Source organism: Haliotis rubra, unplaced genomic scaffold (assembly GCF_003918875.1).
Source record: "Haliotis rubra isolate DU_JTF1 unplaced genomic scaffold, ASM391887v1 Scf130, whole genome shotgun sequence".
In the NCBI taxonomy this organism is placed as follows: Eukaryota; Metazoa; Mollusca; class Gastropoda; order Lepetellida; family Haliotidae; genus Haliotis; species Haliotis rubra.
Window position 1 is genome coordinate 717,788 of NW_025765226.1, and position 14,124 is coordinate 731,911.

A 14,124-nucleotide genomic window follows, 5' to 3' on the forward strand; every position below is an offset into this window, starting at 1 on the left:
AAATACACAGACATTGTGAGGCTTGTTCTGCTGCTGCAGAGGTCATTGATAATGAGGTTAGGGCCAGTGGAGACAATGAAATAGAATGTTTATGATGTTAGTGTACATTTGTTTATCCATTACTGGACTTGTTGCTTGAAAATGTTCACATACAACCTCCCAGAAAACCTTATACACAGAAATTGTAATCGACACAGAACCTTATTCTGCTGCTGCAGAAGATGTTAAGCAAATTTAGAGGACTGTAACAATGTTCTCTATGTTCATCTTGATAGAGTAGTGTTGGACTGTTGAATCAGTTTTTCTTGATGATGAAACAGTTAAGGAGATCATAATCTGCTGCTGCTGCAGGAGATGTGAAGCAGATTTAAAGAACTGTGAATATGTTCTCTATGTTCATCTTGATAGAGTAGTGTTGGACTGTTGAATCAGTTTTCTTGATGATGAAACAGTTAAGGAGATCACAATCTGCTGCTGCAGGAGATGTGAAGCAGATTTAAAGAACTGTAAATATGTTCTCTATGTTCATTTTTATACCAAGCATTTGCATAGTTGACATTGATAGAGTAGTGTTTTACTGTTGAATCAGCGTTTCTTGATGATGATGATGAAACAGTTAAAGAGATCACAGTCTGCTGCTGCAGAAGTTTGAAATGGGTGTGAGGAAAGATGGTGCAGAAGCTATGTACATGTGTTAAATGATTTTGTACATAATTCATTTTAAATAATAGTATTTAGTCATGAATTCAATGGTGGATAGTTTCATCAAAATCAGATGTAAAATTAAACTCACTCACAATTTCATGTCGCACCCAGCAATATTCCAGCTATATGGTGGTGGTCTGTAAATACCTATTCAATAGCTGTAACAATAGTGTAACCTGTAACCATGTTGTTCAGTTGGATTGTAAATACAGACACAGATATTGTAAATATAGGATTGTGTAAATACATAGACATTGCGAGGCTTGTTCTGCTGCTGCAGAGGTCATTGATAATGAGGTTGCAGGGTAGTGGAGACAGTGAAATAGAATGTTTATGATGTTAGTGTACATTTGTTTGTCCATTACTGGACTTGTTGCCTTAAAATGTTCACATACAACCTCCCATAAAACCTTATACACAGAAATTGTAATCGACACAGAACCTTATTCTGCTGCTGCAGAAGATGTTAAGCAAATTTAGAGAACTGTAACAATGTTCTCTATGTTCATCTTGATAGAGTAGTGTTGGACTGTTGAATCAGTGTTTCTTGATGATGAAACAGTTGAGGAGATCATAATCTGCTGCTGCTGCAGGAGATGTGAAGCAGATATAAAGAACTGTAACAATGTTCTCTATGTTCATCTTGATAGAGTAGTGTTGGACTGTTGAATCAGTGTTTCTTGATGATGAAAACAGTTGAGGAGATCACAATCTGCTGCTGCTGCAGGAGATGTGAAGCAGATATAAAGAACTGTAACAATGTTCTCTATGTTCATCTTCATAGAGTAGTGTTGGACTGTTGAATCAGCGTTTCTTGATGATGAAACAGTTGAGGAGATCATAATCTGCTGCTGCTGCAGAAGATGTTAAGCAAATTTAGAGAACTGTAACAATGTTCTCTATGTTCATCTTCATAGAGTAGTGTTGGACTGTTGAATCAGCGTTTCTTGATGATGAAACAGTTAAGGAATCACAATCTGCTGCTGCTGCAGGAGATGTGAAGCAGATTTAATGAACTGTAAATATGTTCTCTATGTTCATTTTGATACCAAGCATTTGCATAGTTGACATTGATAGAGTAGTGTTTTACTGTTGAATCAGCGTTTCTTGATGATGATGAAACAGTTAAAGAGATCACAGTCTGCTGCTGCAGAAGTTTGAAATGAGTGTGAGGAAAGATGGTGCAGAGGCTATGGACATGTGTTAAATGATTTTGTACATAATTCATTTTAAATTTTAGTATTTAGTCATGAATTCAATGGTGGATAGTTTCATCAAAATCAGATGTAAAATTAAACTCACTCACTTTCATGTCGCACCCAGCAATATTCCAGCTATATGGTGGTGGTCTGTAAATACCTATTCAATAGCTGTAACAATAGTGTAACCTGTAACCATGTTGTTCAGTTGGATTGTAAATACAGACACAGATATTGTAAATATAGGATTGTGTAAATACATAGACATTGCGAGGCTTGTTCCGCAGCTGCAGAGGTCATTTGTAGTGAGGTTGCGAGTAGTGAAGACGGTGAAATAGAATGATTATGTTTTTATTGTACATTGTTTATCCATTACTGGACTGAAGAGAGCGCTTGTGTTGTTTAACACAATACCTTCCTTAAGTGATAATGAAATGCATGTCAGATTCTTGTTCTGCTGCTGTAGAAAATATTAATCTCTGTACAAAATCAGTGTTATTTTCAGAATTCACCGATTTTACAAACAAACAAACATTATGCTTCCCATGAAACACCATGAGATAAAATTACTGTACAAAGAAATTATACTGAAATGTGATATTGATAATGTGCCCAAATCATTTAACCAATAGAACCATGTAAATACTTCTCCAAAGCTATAAGAATAGCAAAAATTCTTCATACTTTGTTTATATGCCTGTTTTGCTCATAAGATAATTAGTGCACATGTTATAGAAACATTTTGACACATTATTTCCTGAACAAGAAGTTACCATTATGTTACTGTCAAACATTTAGCTGTCCTATATTTGTACATAATAAATAGCCCAGTATCCTGGAATAAAACACAAAACATGTTTATGATATGTTGTATTTTTGATAGATTATTGTATTTTATCTGATTTCTTAGCCTGCTGATATATATTTAAGCTGTCTATCATGGTAAATGAAGAGGAACAAGACTGAACTGAGAATATCTTTGTACATAAACCAGACAAAGTATATCTTCTCAATATCATATGAAACAACTAAACCTTCTACATATTAGTGTATCTGTGTTGTTATGCTATGAGTGTAAATAAATGAACCTGGAAATGGCTTCTTCTGCTGCTGTGGACATTGTTGAGGTAGATTGTGGGGACAGAGGTTCTGTAATGGAAATAACAAAACTATCATGATTGTGTAACATTGTTTGGAGTTCATGCCAGGTTCTTATTCTGCTGCTGCTGATGAAGATGGTAGAGATGGAGGAGATGAGTAACTAAACATGATTGTGATGGTATATATGCCTACACTGAACTGAAGACAGCACCTATGTTGAAAAACAGAAAATTCATATTATGTTGATGCAGAAACACCTCATCTTTTGTATATAATTTATTGTCATCTTTTGTGTATAAATCATTGTCATCACCAGGAATTTGTCATGTGCTAATAATACAAAGACAAAAATATATGCTTTCAATTACCTTAATACTTGTATATAGAAATTTTGTTGCCATGCCAAAATGTATATGTATAGATAATGAGCTTAAAACAATAGCATGTACATGCCAGTCAAAGGTTTGAGAGGGAAAACAACATCACAAGTTTTTGAATGCATGGATGCTCAATAAACATTGTACCAACAAGATTTTGGCATGTAATTTACACAAGTGTACTAACATAAAGCTTTTTTCTTCTTTTGAGCTTGTGACTCTTTTGTTGTATCAAAACCCCAAACATGTTTACATTCCTGTTCTTGTACATAATGAAAATGCCAGAGATTTACGATACAACAAATCACAAGTATTTACTGTTAGACTATTAAATTAGTACACTTGCTAATTCGTGTAGAATTCTTGATTTGCTGAAGATGAAAAAATAGCTAAGAATATCATTGTCTATTATCTTGATATTGTAGCGTCTAATAGCAGTGTAACCATATTTGTTTTGTTGGACTGAAATGCAAATACAGACACAGATATTGTAAATACAGGATTGTAAATACATAGACATTGAGTGTCTTCTATTGTTGTCACTGATTCAGCTTGTTGGGCCTATGGGTTCTATTGGAAATAACAATATGATCATGATATTGTTGGTAAGCACAATGCCTTGTGTTAAATATTGTGAGACTTCAAACCAGATTCTTTTTCTGCTGCTGCAGATGTAGATTTAGGTGAAGGGGTGACACTTTACCTGGTGTTGATGTGAGTCCTTGGACTGCTGAACAAAATATAGCTACGAATAGTTTTATCTATTGTCTATTACAGTGTAACCATGTTGTTTTTGTAAATACAGACACAGAATCAGATATTGTAAATACAGGATTATAAATTAATAGGCAGTGACAGAAGGATTGGGGTGTGGCTGAGCAGATAGAGTAGGATTTGTATGGATTTTCTATCCATCACTTGACTGCAGACCTGTGTTGTTCAACACAATAGGTTCCTTAAAGTATGAAGGAATTCCTGTTTGGTTCATGTTCTGCTGCTGCAGAGGTCAGATAGAGGACAGAGAATGTATGGGCAGAGGAGGCTGTGTGATTAACAGTATGATCATCATGGCGTAATATTACTGAAATTAAAACAGAAACAACATCTTTCCACAAATAAATGGGAAGGCCATGTTAAGTTTATGTTTGGCTGCTGCAAATGATGTCCTAACTATGGTCATGTGCTAACTATGAAATAATTCTCCCTTTTGTGAAGTAAATTTACTGTACATAGACATTTATGCAACTATTGATAATGTATCTTGATACATCAACCCACAAACTGTAGCATGTACTTTGTACAAAAATATTATGGTAGATTACAGCTGTGTATGCCTCAGATGTCACTCCAGAAAATAACACTTTTGGATTATTTATGTTAGTTCATCAGGCTGTGAATTTGTGTCTTTCACTGCGGCTGCAGTGTCTCATTGTGCAAGTGTGGAAACATGAAACTGTCTTCACTTCTATACAATCACATCAACTGGTTATGAAAATACATATTAGATGCACATGGTATATTCCTGCTGCTGTAGGAAATATTAGGATTGTGCCTGTTACAAGTATGGTAACAATTACATTCAGTTTTTCATGACCAGACAGATACTTTCATTGGAAAGGACATTTCTGTCCATCAAGTATGTTGTATAATGTTTATTAAAATACTAATGTGTGATAATACAATGTTGTAGATATTTCTTTCCATCAACTCATTGGTGATTTTAATGTCAACATTTAAAATAAACATTTTGGATGATATTAGTGCACTTAAGCAAACAGTAGAATATTTGTACATACAGGAGGGGTGTCAGTTTAATACTTGTAAATCATCATGTACATACTTTCAGAATGATTTCAGAAACTTGGTTTATTAGTGAGAGATTATTTAATGCTCTTGTTGCCACCATGTTTTACCCAGAATTACATAGGTATATTGTTGTGTTTGAGTTGCTGAAAATTGTTTGAATGAATATCTTGACCTAGTTTTGTGAATTGGGACAACAGGTGGTTGTTTTCAATATATTACATTTGATAAAACCATTGTTGCAAGTGTATAAATTGGTGAATCAACCATGCCTCATATTTTACCATTTATCCTTTCCACGTGTTTAGTTACTTTCGTATTTCTATTATTATTATGTACATGATATTAATTAAATGTTATACTTATTCATATGTATGTTATTTGAATATGTTGTTGTTGCAACTTCCAGATTGTGACTTGCTGTTTAATAGCTTGATCAAGAAACTGGTGTAATATATTATTGTGGCCAAACAATTCTGCTCTAATGAGATGAAGAAAGATGAATATCAGAGAATGCTTCCATGACCTCAGTAGGTCTCATATCAGACATAGTGCAGGTTGCAGTGTGTCATGTGACACTATTTGTATGTTTCAGAAGAGCGTTTTTCAACAACTTTAGCTACATTCTGTTTCTTTCATCGTATCTACTTCGCAAATATCAGTGTCCAGCTTCTTCCCACTGACAAATGACACTAGTACAGTTGGACCGGATGGAAACAAAGCAGTTTACTATAGAAATTGATGAACAAAATTGTCATATCTGTATGATATCTTGGGACAGATGATTTGAGTTAACCTATACACAAGATGTAAGTACTTGACTTCTTGTTTTACGGCAGTTATGTGATTGTCATCACATGGCAGAATTTGTGTTCATAATCCTCATTGCTCCTCACGTATGATAACATCTAGAGTGACACATGGCAGTGTCTTCAAGAGTAATTGATCACACGCGTTGCTAATCTCAGTGTCGGATTAACAGGATTAATGGCTAAGTGATTATGACTGTCAGTTGTTAATTGGGCTGTCAGAGTCGGAACGCGGGACTGTCGGATTAACGAGACTAAATTTATGTTTATTCAATTTGTTACCGACAAGAGCGTCTGATAAAGCCGATTGTCAGATAAACGGAGGTCGGATTAACAAGAGTTGACTGTACAACTTTCGTAATCCTTTCCTGAGGTTATTTTCTATTCATAATAGGTGTTTATCATTAATCAAAGTCCATGCACTTGTGAGACAATGCTTTATGGTTTGGGCAGTAGTTGCTTATACTATTAACCGTTGTTTGCCCATCCCAGTTTTTATAATGTTGGAACATGACTGGTGTTAAACAACAGTTTGCTCACTCTCCTCTGGACAGATTACAGTAGTACCTAGTACATGGAGCATATGTAGTAATGCTTGGTTAATGTTCCATATGTACATGCAAGAGTGGTAGCATTGCCTGCAGACATGCTGTATACATGAAATGTTAAATCCAGAATATCAGTTGACTTGTGCATCATGTATAGCTTATACAATGGTTAAACGCACACAGTAACATGTTCAAGGTAACAGATTATAAGATAATGTCAAGATATCACATGACTGAATTGTTTTATGAACTCATTACATACATTACATTAAGTAACATTGTATATACCATCTCACGTTTCTAATATAATATGATATAATTGTGTTTGTATAGTTGATGTGAGAGCCATAAATGTATGTAATGACAACATCTAACATTGGTGAATATGGTGATGAAAACAATACTGAGTGCACCTCATTTGACTCAAGGTCAGAGTGTGATTAACTGTGCCACTACTACCAGTGTGAGGGCAAAACAAAAAGATGTATTAGATTTATTTAGTAGGCCACAACATTTAAGAACATATTTTACTTCTTGTAGATATATAATTATGGTGAATGTTTTAGAACACTTGGTTATATATACTAGTGAATTCAGGCATTTCACATCTGCCCAGAAGAGAAATATTTGACATTTTAGGTTCATGTTAAAGTGTATTTTACTTCCTGTGAAATATACATTTCCATTACATATTTGTTGTCATAGGTTTATTCTTAATTCGTTGTATATCTCTTGTTGTGTTGTTTGTAAAACAAAACAAATTAGTTACTTGTTAATTCCAGAATATTTTCTTTTGTTTTTGTCATGTTATTTTGATTAGCCAAATTTTAATGTTCTTACTTTTCATATAATTGATTCTTTGGTACGCTATGTGATGAAAATATTATTTCACACAGGTAATTCTTGGTTATGATCTTCAAGTGGATGTACTTGTTTTGTGATTCTATAGTAAACTTGAGCAGGTGTCACCATGTCAGATGATGATTTACAATATCCAGCAACAAGTCCACTTTTGGATCATCTCAAAAGACAATTCAAACATCTTTTGTGACATAAATGAATATGTATAATTTTGACACAGAATAATATATATATAATTATTTTTTCAAATGCTTCTTTAGTTTGTTATATATATTTAAAGTATATTCAGTCTAAGTAAACTTAGGCTCAGTATTAATCGTTACACTGCTATACTGAGTCTAACCTTGTAGAAGATTGCGTCAGCTAACTTTTGGACTGACCAATCAGAACACAGCTTACCAACTCGCGAAAGTTAATATTCGCACATACCGTTTTAACCTGTACCTCAAAACTCGAACGATTCCGAATGCTATTTGCCGCACGATCGCTTTCGAGTGGTACACGCAATGAGTGAACAGTCGCTGAAAACAGCGTTTTGTCAATATTCAAATGATGTCATCTCGCAAAAATATATGGAAATAGTAACCATGTCATTAGCGTATATACTGCAGGTCAAATATCTGTGTTTTATGTGGATTTCCGTTTGTTGATAGATCAGTGTCGGAGACCAGGGAAGAGAAAATCCAAAACCGTTTTGTAAGTCCCGCCGAACCCTAACAAGTAGTCGTTGTCTGATTGGTTAAATTCGTTCGGCCGTCTCGCGTTTGAGTGGACGGTCATAGGTCGCTCAAAGGTTAGCTGACGCGACCTTATACTAGGTTTTGTTAGACTCAGTATAGCACTTTGCATGAATATAGGCAATGTTATGGGGTATTTCTGATCAGTGAGTCTTTTATGTCTAAATGACTCGTTATGTATTTTGAATACAATATATAGTTGCTTTGTGATGACATAACTGATTTTCTCTTGTAATCCAGATGCAGTGTAATCATGTCTATATTTATACTGTCATTGATGAATTTAATTTTGACAAAAAATTGTGTTCAAGTGGCCTTGTCTATTTAAAAGAATCAGTTATCTCTATGTTTTCGTGTATTTGAAAAGTTTTTTGTTTTGTTTTTAAAAAAAGTGCTTTGCAAGAGAATGGTTTCTTTGGGTTTATATATATAAAGTTTATCTTAATTTCTTAAGCACATTTGGGATTCAGAAAATGGATAAGGACTCTTTTCACTCTTATTGCTATGGACCTTGATAAAAGGTGTTTCTTATTAAAGCTTTTCTTATTATCCTGATATTCACAAATATACCAACCTTACTGTGTTGTAACTTATACTTTAACAATTTCCTGTAGTAATACATGCTGCAAACATTTCAACCCTTTAGAACTTCACTTGAGGAATATTTATACATTTGAGTGAATTTGAAAGTAACGGAATGTCAATCACAATTTACATGAAACCAGTAAGGCTGGCAACACATTTGCGGTACTTTTTTAATAGCAAATAAAAATATTGATTAAATACTCCTCTTTAAGTGTTTTGTTACATTATCAATGCAAAAGAATACACAAGCTTTACTACACTCAGAGACAAATTCTTTTCGGTGTACAGTAATAAATAGCTTAAAGAGTCAGTGATTAATAAACGGTTAGGACCACAGTTACATTTCTGGAAACCCTGACCGCCACAATACGACAGCTGTCCGGAGAGACACCAAGTCTTCTCTGTCCATTGTCACATTATTCATAGAGAGCAGACGTAGAGGACAAACATCAAATTGAGAACGCGTGAACAAACCTTTGAGGATGCCAGATTTCATGCCTATTCTATAATTGTTATTAGCATGGTCGTGATGCACAACCACACCAAGAATGTTCCTAGGGTCACCTCTTCCTCTGTCCACGTTTGGAATCGCCACAGACACGGTGTCACCCTCGTTGCCTTTGGTGTAGAAGCTAATTCACTGATGTCACCTGGTGTGGATGTTGGTTCGGTGTCATTGGGTATGGTTGTAGGTGTGGACGTCTGCAGGTTACTAAAAGTCGGAGTAGGTCTTCTTCTGTTTCTAATCTTTCGATTTAGACATCCAAATAATGCCTCATGCTGACTGCACTTAATACCTGCATGGAGTGCCGAGTTCTTTTGGAATTTGGAATTGAACGAACTTGATTCCTACGGTCCAGTCGGTAGTGTTGTCTGAGAAAAAGGCAGCCAACTTGTCTTTGATGTCCCCATTGGCTATCTCTACCGACCCCTGACTCTGTGGATGGCGTGTCTCCATGGACAAGCTTGAGTGATGGCCAGACGCTCTTTAATTCTGTAGTGACACAAGAGGTGAATTCACTGCCATTATCCGACTGCTGTATGACAGGAGCTCCTAACATCAGCTGGCGGGCAACCTCGGGAGCTCTCTTGGATGTGATAGCCCGAAGAACACAAACTTGGTGAGGTGATCCTGGTAGACCATGCTCCACTTGCAGTTCTTGGCACGTAGACATTGCATATTAATCAGGTCGATTTGTTGAATTCTTTGCTGAGGATAGGTTTTACAACCCCACCTGTCGCGACTGACTTCTTGGATTTGCGCTGGCACTCAACGCTAAAATGACCTTATGTCTCCAGAGCGTAGGTATTAGCGTACCTTTGGACACTTCCTTCAGCATACGATCTCTGCCCCATGACCAGTGGTAATATGATGATGTCAAAGTCTCCTCCAGTGTGGCGAAGTAGATAGGTGGTTCTTCGGGATTTTAACCTCCTTTTTATCAGCTTCTCGACATCACCACACTGTGAAGCATCGTACTTGTGAAGCATGATAAATTCACATAAGTGTGTCTAGCATGATATTCCAAGTAAATGAAGAAAGCATTACCAAGAACAAAACTTCAGAGAGCAGAGACTGGAAAATGGAAACTTGATGAGATTAAAAAGAATTACTTACTTAGATAGTTGATAGTACAGATCGTGCTGCTTGGTGCCCTAACTACCGCTTGCGGACTTCAAATCATCCACGATTTTGTAGTATACGTCTCTGGGAATGAGTTTAGTTTTACGCTTCACTCAGCAATATTCCAGCTATATGGCGGCGGTCTGTAAATAATCGAGTCTGGACCAGACAATCCAGCGAGCAACAACATGGGAATCGATCTACGCAATTGGGATACGATAACATGTGTCAACTAAGTCGGCGAGCCTGACCACCCGATTCCGTTAGTCGCCTCTTACGACAAGCGCGGGTTACTGAAGATCAATTCTAGCCCGGATCTTCATTGGTCTGTAATAGGTGTAATGCAAGATGAGAGGCGATATCCAGCTCCCCTTTATATAGACAAAATGATAATGGAGTTCCCTGAAACAGCCTCCAGAACCCTCTAAATATAGCACACAGCTGCCCTCACTAAATCTACAGGTACATCAGGTGAAACACTGTTGCTTAACGTATAACACTGCTGCCCCTCACTAAATCTACAGGTACATCAGGTGAAACACTGTTGCTTAACGTATAACACGACAACAACGTACATACTGGTCATTTTCAGTCATACCATGAGTGAGAAATTCGTCTTACATTCACTGTACACGTTGGACAGAGTCAGCTTTGTTGAAGGCTGAACTTCATAAATGTTACACCCCGCTCTACTGTAATGGATACATTTCCTGTAATTGTCGTGCTCACATCTCAACAATGTATTTGAACCTAAACTTCTATTAACGTTCTGTATCGTCATTATCAGTTATAATGACGAAGACGTTATTCTTAAACTCACGCGGTCGTGGTTATTTTCCTTATCCTGACTCATGCTCTTTTTGCTTGTCTTCTTCTTCTTGCGAACATAGTGGAACACTTGTATCTCCCTAATTGAAGCTCCCTTCAATGTAAAATCACTAATTAGTACTCAGCACGAGTTACCTCCCTTCCACAAACGCGGGAACGAGGGCGCCACCTCCACCCATGTGCCTCACTCTCTCCTTCTTCGCCCAGTGAGCTGGACGTGAGAGCACCTGTGTCTCCCGACACACTATATCCTTTGATTATATTTAGTTAGTTACCTCGTATAGACATCTATAGAGGTTTAGCTAGTATCCTTCAACAATTATATATTGATATTTAGTCGTGTTTCTACTGTTTATTCACGGGACGCCGTGTTTGTTTCAGTGGATTACGTTGATAAAAATTCTGTTCTGTTGCAGATTACGTTTTTTATTCTGCTGCTGATCCGCATTTAATATGCCCTAGTTGTACTGCGCCATGTTCATTTTATTCACGTTGCAGTTGCGGTACTAATTTATCCATTTCTGCCTTTAATAAATAATTACTTTGCGTTTGAGACGCGCAGCAGATAGGTCGCGTATGCAGAGTCTAGCCATGACTGATACACCTGAACCCCTCGCCAGTCTACTGCTGTTGGTCGACCCCGCTCCCGTCTGGTGTTCCGCTAGAGTGGTGGAGAGGCGTGGGACGTAGTCCGCCGCCTCCAAGAAGCGTCCTGCTTCCCCAGACATCCCATCGTCGCAGCCGAAGACTAGAGTTTTCTACTGCATCTCAACGCGACCTCTGAGGGGAAATCAACGAAGTCTACTTGAACTTTCTCAGCCGAGATTGTTCCCGTCGCAGATTTGGGCCTGTATGATGATCAGCCGATCATCATACCTGATGTACATCAAAAGAATGACCGATGTCGGCAACAGTGATGTCAGCGCAGATCAACATGCAGCCTGATGTACCAACGATGATATTCTATGATCTTCCTGAGGGTCCCGTCGCTACCAACACTCAACGCAGACTTCGCACCCCCAGGGCAGCGTCGACCTCTGAGGGGAAATCAACGAAGTCTACTAGGACTTTCTCAACCGAGATTGTTCCAGCCGCTGAACTGGGCCTCTACGATGATCAGCTGATCATCATCCCTGACGTACGCCACAAGAAGCGACTGAGACATCTACAGTGACATCAGCAGAGATCGCCATGCAGCCTGATGTCTCTAAGACTGACGTCAGACGACTTCCTGAGGGTCCCGCCATAACTTGTATCGCAGAGAGGGCACCGACTAATTCGTCGCAGACCATCCCAGATGAACTGTTGCGGCAAATCATGATCATGATGGAGGGCCACCACAGACTGGGAAGCAGCCAGCCTGAAGGCCCGAGCCTCGCTGAAGGTTCCAACGCAGACGACACCCCAGAGGCACCCCCATCAGCGTAGCAGCCACGACGAAGCCACGCGCGCGAAGGAAGTCGCAGACCACCTCCACGAAGGACCCAGATGTACAGCCTTCGCGAAGGCCTTCGCGAAGGCGGATAGATCATCACCTTCCTCGGCTTCATCCCTGATGCGGACTCAGACCGTCAGACCTCGCGAAAGCCTTCGCGAAGGGTCAAATCGCCGTTCCCCAGGACCGGACGCAGAGGAAGCCATGAAAGGCCTTCGCGAAGGACACCTGACTGCACATGCGAGCTTCGCAAGGCTATCAACATTATCCTCTCACAGGTCTCCGAGAAGGTCAACCCATAGACGCAGTTCACCAACACGATCTCCGCGCCGTTAACCGCGCCGATCTCCTCGTACATCACCACACAGTCTGCACATTAAGCTCTACAGTCAGGTCTCCCGAAACGTCACCGACAGAGATAGAAATACACAGTCCACCATCAGAAGAGCATCAACCTCTCCTGGTAGTGATGTTGAGAGGAAACGAAACGATGGAGGCATCATTTTCTCTAGGTGACGCTGAGATACTTTGATATTGGATGGTAAACAACCTTAGGATCTCTCTTCACCCTCTCAAATAGTGGCAACCCTCGGCGCAGACATACCTGATAAGGAAGACAGAGGCAGAACGCCATCACTCCAATACCTCCCTAATCGGACTCGTTGATTGCGAAGTGCGGTGCCACAGTATGTGGACACAGCCTACCATAAAAGCCATAACAGTTTCAAACGCTTCAGACGGCGTATGCGCTTATTGGCATTAATAGATCTTAGAACGATCCGGTGAGGATTTATCACCAGATTTCGTGACACGACTTCACAGAAGATGATAGGATGATCTCACCCAAATCACCATGCGGAGCCAGCAAGAACCACACGCCCTGTATGAAGCTAGCAGCACCAGAAGTATACGCCGGCGATTCGAGTTTCTAGACACTTCGCTAAGGAAGTCCCAGGCAACCTCCGCGAAGGAGCTGCACGTAGCCTCACCAGTTACAAAGGGACGTGTCACGGAGGAGAAGCGCTTCACTGACCCCACATATTGCTGAGTGGTGGCGTAAAATTAATACACTCACTCACTCACTCCTGTTGAACACAGAGGTCGTTCGGCAAGACAAGCGCCTACATAGCACCGTAATTATACTATACTGATCGGGCTACCCTGATGGCGCAATACCTTCGCGAAGGTCGCGAAGGCTAAGTGGCTCCAAGTCTACCTCACACAGGAAATCTAAAGATTGGATGCTTCGAGAGCTTCGCGAAATCTCCGGCGATCACCGAGGAATTCTCCTCCAAGATCTCCATATATTAGCCACTCATCCAGTCGTTCAAAAGACATTATGGTTGTACCATCAGCGTATCGCATATACATGGCAATCTACATGACTGCAGAGGGCGAATTGCACAGGCTATTTACAACACCAGAACGTCGCTTTATATTAATTAACGACGTTGCATTCAGGAGAGCTTCAACTCCTTCACAGTAAACAAATCTTATTGCGAATGCTCGTAT

At 39.0% G+C, this 14,124-nt stretch overlaps 1 protein-coding gene across 1 annotated transcript in view; it reads left to right on the forward strand.

Moving 5' to 3' along the window:
* The window catches only part of LOC124267272 (protein mono-ADP-ribosyltransferase PARP9-like), a 98,558-nt gene that overhangs the window by 45,659 nt on the left and 38,775 nt on the right, over positions 1-14,124 (forward strand). The window lies entirely within an intron of this gene.